At 38.3% G+C, this 7,457-nt stretch overlaps 1 pseudogene; it reads left to right on the top strand.

Annotated features, from left to right (window-relative positions):
• The first annotated feature begins 6,393 nt into the window (after nt 1-6,393).
• On the top strand, nt 6,394-7,229 carry LOC149230636 (protein LEAD-SENSITIVE 1 pseudogene; annotated as a pseudogene).
• The last annotated feature ends 228 nt before the right edge of the window (nt 7,230-7,457 follow it).

Here is a 7,457-nt window from a genome sequence, read left to right as displayed (position 1 = left end):
TTGAATTGAATGTGTATTTTCCTTACTAGATTTGGAATGCATGGGATTGCACATGTTTCTTTTCTACCATGGCATGTGTTTTTCCAGGTGTGACAATATTTTCAACCTAGCCTTTCCATTTCCTAATAGCTTTGATGAGATGGGTTTTCTCATTTGTTTTATGTGTGATTGTCATATTGGATTCAAAGTTGAGTGCGATGGATCTCTTAATTGACAAACACATGGTGTAGTGGTACCTAAACCAGACTGAGGTTGCATGAAGCCACTAGCCTAGTAACCCATGAACCAGAATGTGGGTTGCAATAAAGCTAGATTGTGTGCCTCGATGGGCCTAGGAATCCTTGCTAGCGAATGGTGGGATATATGGTAAATCAAAGAGGTGGATTTTCTCTCTGTTGGGTCTAGTGATTCTGGGATGAAATGAACAATAAATCCTGGAGAGTATGTCTTGGTGTAGGGCCTAGTGATCCCTGGATCAGACTGTGGATGCAGGGTAAAGCTTGAGAGACTAGGAGGCACTCAAATTTCTCATGGTGTAGGCAGATAACTCCGGTGGCATCCACATTGATTGGTGTTTTTGATGTGTTCGATGAGTCCAAAATTCATGATAGGAATATGGCATGGGGGTGATTGGCTGAATAAAGACTTGGCTCGACCAATCTATGGTCAGGTGGAACATGGCAATCCCATCACCGATTAGTTCATTGCATTGATTAATGATAAATTCATTCCATTGATTTTCGTGTGTAAATTTACTGGTGTAGTTATGGATGTCGATGGCTGATATGTTTATTGTATTTCTTCTTCTATTATGTTGGTTATATGAACATTTTATGACAATAACTATGTTTGGCTCTTAGCGTGATTTTACTTTTATATGAATGTATAATGTGTCTATGACCTAATAGATGAATATGAAGCAAAGGACATGAGGGAACAATGGTTTATAGTGATTCTCAGATAAGTATAAGATCCGTGCACTTAATTTTGTTATTTACACCTGTAGGTTACATGTCGATGATATGTTTGACGAAATTCCTATCATGGCTAGTAGTGTTCTAGTTAAGGTCTTGTTGAGATTATTTCTTTTGCATCATTGTTTCCCTATAATTTTATTGATTTCCAGCTTTCATTCCATTCTGGGCAGTGGCTTGGGCCCTGGGCTTGAAATGGTGGCTTAAATCCCAGGGTTGCTGGCACAGAACTAGAAATTTTCGTCCACAGTCACTGGCATGTAGGCCTATGAGAGCAAAGTTAGGTCTCTGGTCAATCCCTTTCCCATAGCATGAGAGCGACTATGGCCTCAGAGTTCCAAAACAACAATGGGACCCAGGGATAGACTGTCTAAGTTGATGACCTGTCTCCTTAGGGTTCTGTTGATGATGTTGGATGACTGTTTGTGATGTTCTGTCGATTACACTTCCTTAAGATTACCTAGGAGGTCAAATCTGATCACAGTAGCCTGTCGTCTCATGTTTACCCTAGGTTGCATGGTTACTTGGGTGGATGTGGGAGGAGGGTGTTATAGTACAAGATTCTATTCAACAGGTGGAAACAAAGTGGGAAATGCATTGGCAAGTTTGATAGTAGAATCCAAAGACTTGAATCAGTCCACGGGTGGAATTTCCAAGGAACATCAAGGAGGTGCACCCTGAGTCGATTCAAGATTTTTTTTTTAAGTTGTGGTTCACGATCACTGAGTGGTCACTACATCCATGAGAAATATCGGGGCAGTTCCACCCGAAGGGATCTTCCCATCGGCCAATCTTAACAGGCCTAACCCCGAGGGCGTCGAGGAGATTTGACACCGTGACCTCCCAACTGGGAAAGTACTTAGCAACAGGAACTCGACCAATTGAGCTATCCCTTGGGGCTAAGTCGATTCAAGATTTATGTTTCCAAGCTTTACTTGATATGAATTGGGGAGACTAGAGGAAAAAAGAGGCATAATCTCCTTAGGATTATCATTGGGAAGATCCATGACCTCCAAGTTGACTTTCCGGGGAGGTTTGTCATCAAGAGAGTCATGTGGAATAGGTGGAGGGGTGTCCCATGTGGGAAAAGGAACCTGGTCATATTCCATACTGGGATGAAGTTTTTTACCAACATCAGGAGGTACTGATGGGACTGCCAAGGAGGCAATCTCTCCCACTAAAGGTGGCAGAGGAGACTCATGAGCTTCATCATCTTCCATAAGATCATGGGACACCACCCAAGGATTAGGAGGTCTATGGGGTCCATAGGTGTCAAAAGAGATCATATGCATAGGAGATTTAGAGGAAGATGAAGTAATTTTTGGTATTGATAATTGAGGAAAAACAACCATAAGGGAAGAAATTTTAAATAACCCCACGTCAATACTCTGATACTGACCAGGGTGATTTCCAACAAGTGGGACTGAGTTCCTCATAGTGGAAGGTTGGGTTGATAGAATGCAATAGTCAATCTGATCGATAGTGACAATATTTCCTTCATGAGGAAAGAAAAGTACATGGAATATAGATGAGATGATTGCGGTCATGGTATAGAACCAACTTCAACCAAGGAGCATGTTATAATCTAAAGGAGTGTTGATGACTTCAATATCATCATATACAATCTTCCCCCTATCTAAATGGAAAAATTGGGAAGAACCCCCTTAGGCACAAAGTTGTTTCCATCAAAGGCTTGAAGAGTAATGTTGGACATAGTGAGTGCTAGAGAGCCAAGGGCCTTCCAACATGATGTTGACATGACACAAGTGGAAGATCCTTCATCCACTAAAGTACGATGAATATTCCTATGGAAGACATGTACGATAATCTAAAAATAAATATGGTGGGAAAGTCGAGAAGAAGCCTTGTCATCATTGAACACAACGATGTGTGAGTTAGATCGATCTACTCCACCAAAGGTAAACAACAAGGCCTTGCCCTATTGAGGACAACTTTGAAAAACCTCCAGAGCAAACATGACACAAGGAGCTTGGGCTAGATCTTCAACAATACTATAATGTTGAGTCCTTAAGAGAAGAGCTTGACTCAGGAACATCATGGGGCTTATCTCTCATGGTCACATTCACATATTCTTTTCACATAAATATGGATGAACTATTGGTGGAGTGAGAAAACAACCCCTCGTTTCCCTCTTGCGGAGGTGGAGGAGGTTGAGAAACCATCTATTGTTGAGGTTGTACAAGGAATGGATGAGTCAAAATAATAGGTTGTTGAGTAGATGGTGGTGAAAGGAGCCTATGGACCTCATCCATCTGAGGGAACTCATGAGTGAGGTGGTCACCTTGACATATTTAGTAAGGGAACTTGATTTTATGATGATGTTCATTGGTGCCCCCTCCCTGATTCTAATGGTTGGTTTGGTTCCTAAGAAGTTTGGTTCTTTTATTTATTATTCTTGTTTTTCTTACAAACAGATTATTGGTTGTTCTTCGGTTGAGTGGAATTCACTATAAGAACATTGATGGACTACTCAAGAGATGGTGTTTTAGTAGAGCAAGATGCGCTTGTTGAGGCTTGAGATGTAATAATCAATCGCCCAAGTTGGGAAGAAAGTTCGATCATAGAATTGGAAATGGACCCAATCACACCATTAATGTGTGGACCAAGAGCAGGTTTGAATGGGTTAATGGAAGGTCAAGGAGAATTTGGTCGTATGAAGTCATAAAGTGTACCCAATTATGAGTAAATAAAATCTAGTTCATTGGAAGCTAAGATGGCTTTCTCCTTAGTGGATGCTCTAAATATAAACACGTCTTTGGCTATCTGAGGTTGTAGAGATCAGATGAACCATTTAAGAAAGGTCTCATCTACAAGCTTGGTTCTAACCAACCTCTTATGATGACGCCATTCAGGGATATGGTTAGAAATCAGAGTGGCATCATCTTGTTTGAAATTTGAAAGTAGGTCAAAATAGATATCATACCTCATTGACAACTAAATTTGCGTCAAGAAGGTTTGAGCTAAAGAGGAAAAATCACTATAGGATGCTATGTCTAATTTGATGTACCATTTGGCAGCATCCCCAGTCAAATTTTGTTGGAACAAGTAGAATTTAATCGAATATTCTACCAAATAAGTAGATGAATACCATAAGTGATAAGTGGTAATATGGGTGGATGGATTCTCCCTATGTGTTGAGTCTTGAAAATGTCATTCATTTCCATTACACTTTCACTATTATGTCCATTATATCACCTCTATTTCACCTCCATTTCACTACTATGTCACCACATTCATCCCACTTTCATTATCATTGGGCCACCTTTATGTTTTTCCAATATTTATTATTTCTAAGCCTTTTAAGTGAATTTGTGGTTAAACATTAGAAAATAATGTGCATATGCTTATACCTAACAAATGGGTTGAGATTGTTGACATGTGTAGGTTGAAAGGAGACTTCTAGAAGACCCTTATGTGGCGCCCCAAGGCCAAATTCGAATTTGAGTGGAAAGAATCATGGGATCATGAGGATATGTGTTACATCTCCTAATTGTATTGTAACTCTAAAAAGACATGTGTCTTATCAGTTCCTATTCTGATTAGGACTCTAGAGGTAGAGGGAGAGATTCATGGATTCTCATTAATGAGATGGCTCTCATCTTTTTGTATAAATATGAGATCTCTCTCCTTCATTTGTTAGTCCTTTTTTTAGTCTTTTAGTTTCTAGTTCTCAAGTTTGTAGTTCTTCCTTGATGGCTTTTGAAAGCTTTTGTACTTTGTACTTTTGAAGAAATTGAATAAAGCTTTGATGTTCTCAACATGGAAGGAGATGTGAAGTAGATGTCATGGAGCACATTAGAATGTAAGGTAGAGTAGATTTCATTTTGTAAATATTGCTTTGTACAATGTAAGGTAGATTAGATTTTTCATTCATGCAATTTTAATTCATGCAAGTGTGTTTAATTTTGCTTTGATTTCATGACTAGTGGCATGTGTGATCATCTTGTCTATGTTGCTGACCTTTATTTTTCTGTAGTTTGATTTTCATTAGTATCATTTCTTTAACTTGCACTTTACTTTTGCTCTTAGATATCAAGTTGTTCATCTATTGATGGTTCTTTTTCCATAATCAAATAACTTTATTGGAGCCAAAATATCACTTAGTACAGCTTGGTTTAGTTTTCTTTAAGACTCACATTGCTGACTTGTTCATAACTGTTCTCACATGATAAATTTAGCTGAAAGGCAAAAAGGTTAAGAAAAGGTTAAAGTAGTGTGATTTGTCTCCTTTATGTAGTGTCACTTAGATTTCATTTTCATTTTAAATCAGCAGCAGAGATACTGGGCCGATGTCATTAGTCCTTTATTTGATGTCTTTATTTTCCTTTAAGCATTTGATTTCGTAGGTGGTAGAGGGGCCCCTGCCTTGTATAGTTGTCATTTTATTTTTGCATTTTATTTCACCATGTATATTAGCTGTACATAAATTGCTTTCAAGTTGATTGTAGATTAGTGATACACATAGCCTTTTAATGAACTAATGACGTGATAGAATCATCTTGTCCTTTTGCTGAAGTAGCAAGGATACTGGGTCTCATAGTCATTCTCTCATTATTTGATTATTGCTTTTTATTTCGATTGAACTAGTTGCATTAAACACTTTAGAAAAGCAACAAGAACAAAACCCCAAAAACAACATAAACTATAAAACAACGAAGTAAGAGAAAGGTTAACTAAGCACATATGGTGCACCACACTTCATCAGTTTACGATACCCGGATTGATAATTTATGTAGAGCAATTTAAGACATTAAATTGACTAGACATTTTGGCGCTGTTGCCGGGGAAGTGTAATTAGGAGACCTTATTTCTTACATCTGAAAAAAAAAAGGTTAATAATTCTTGAGTATGCTCTCCTCTTGCACTTTGTGTGATCTAGAGGATCAGAAAAAGGATTGTTAAGTAAAAAAAAAAAAGAAAAATAATAATTCTTGAGTATGCTCTCCTCCTGCACTTTGTGTGATCTGGAGGATCAGAAAAAGAATTGTTAAAAAAAAAATAGGAGACAAAATAAACTTCATCACTTCAATTGATTCAAGAAAAAAAAAGAAGAAAAAAAAGGGAGAAGAGAAAAAATAAATTTCATTTCATTTCCATTTTCACTCCATGCCATCCATTTCATCAATAAAAGTTATTTCCCCATGATCATTTCCATTAAGATTGCCTAACTATCTCTATTTAGCTAAGTGGTTGCTGTGATACTGGTTTCCGCAGCTGACATTGGTTTCCGCAGCTGATACCGGTTTCCGCAGCCACCACTCTGTTTTTCAAACTTACAGTCAAGATGTTAGTGCAATAAAATGAAAATGCAGGAATGACTAAGCAATATAGAAATTCAAAAATTCAGAAAAAAAATGCATATAGAAGTGAGTTTATATCATAAGGATAGTTGGTATACATGCAGCAAGATGTGGCACCTGCAGGTTTTTCTTTGACTCTGTTGTACTTCACAGTCTTAAGTTTTGGTACCTTGATGACAGCAGCCTTAGAATGGAGAGGTATTCCAACCTATGTGTTGGGCCTTGCCCGTGCAGTAAGTGCGATCATTGGATTTAGTGGCTTTGGTCCATTTGGATTCAGTGGTGGATTTTGTTGCCATGTGTGGTTTCAATTTGGGTTCAAAAACTCTCTTCAATCATGCATGGACTTGCTGGGTTATGTCATGGGAATGATTGTCTCAGACCCTAAGGACTTTGGAGTGTTAATACTTGCTTCCTTCCTATCAGTTTCATATGCAGCGCTTCTCTATTCTCTTCATACATATCATATATAATTGATGATGATTCTTGTAATTAGATATGCGGTTATCAACAAGACAAAAATGGAGTAATATGTTCTTGCCTTGATTGTTTCCTTGATGGAGGAGCGCTGTACCGTTTTGAATATTCTGTCAATCCTGCCTTCTTTCTTGCAAAAGTTCGAGGTGGAACTTGCACACTCGCTGATGAAGACCCAGCTGAGACTGTGGTGCATAGAGCGACATACTTACTTCAGAAAGGATTTGGGTTGTACAATGTCTTTATGAACAACTGTGAAGATTTTGCTATCTACTGTAAGACTGGCTTGCTTGCGATTGAGGGAATTAATGTTGGTCGAAGTGGTCAAGCAGCATCAATCCCTAGTGTGCTTGTTGCAATATGTTCTTCACCTCTTCGATTCCTGACCACCAGTATACCTGGTGTGACTGCGGTTGCAGGTGGATTGTATTGTATTAGTAGGGTTGAACCTGTCTAATACACCTGCAGAATAGTAGATCAAACAAGAAAACAAATGCAGCAATAAAAACATCAACTCAGAAAGAATGCAGAACAGTGAGAACAGTTAAACTCAGAAAAACGTAAACACAGAAAAAAAGTCAAACTTCAAACGTTCGATTTGCCCAAATGGAGATGAATTTTAAAAACCTAAAACATGGGTTTTTTTTCCAGGTGGGTTAATTAGATAACCCAGAAACCGTTTGAG

This window comes from Pinus tabuliformis, chromosome J (assembly GCF_031772625.1).
Source record: "Pinus tabuliformis cultivar Carrire ecotype Pingquan chromosome J, CPIR1, whole genome shotgun sequence".
NCBI lineage: Eukaryota > Viridiplantae > Streptophyta > Pinopsida > Pinales > Pinaceae > Pinus > Pinus tabuliformis.
The sequence above is the reverse complement of the archived record's forward strand: the minus strand, read 5'-3'. Positions and strand labels throughout refer to the sequence as shown.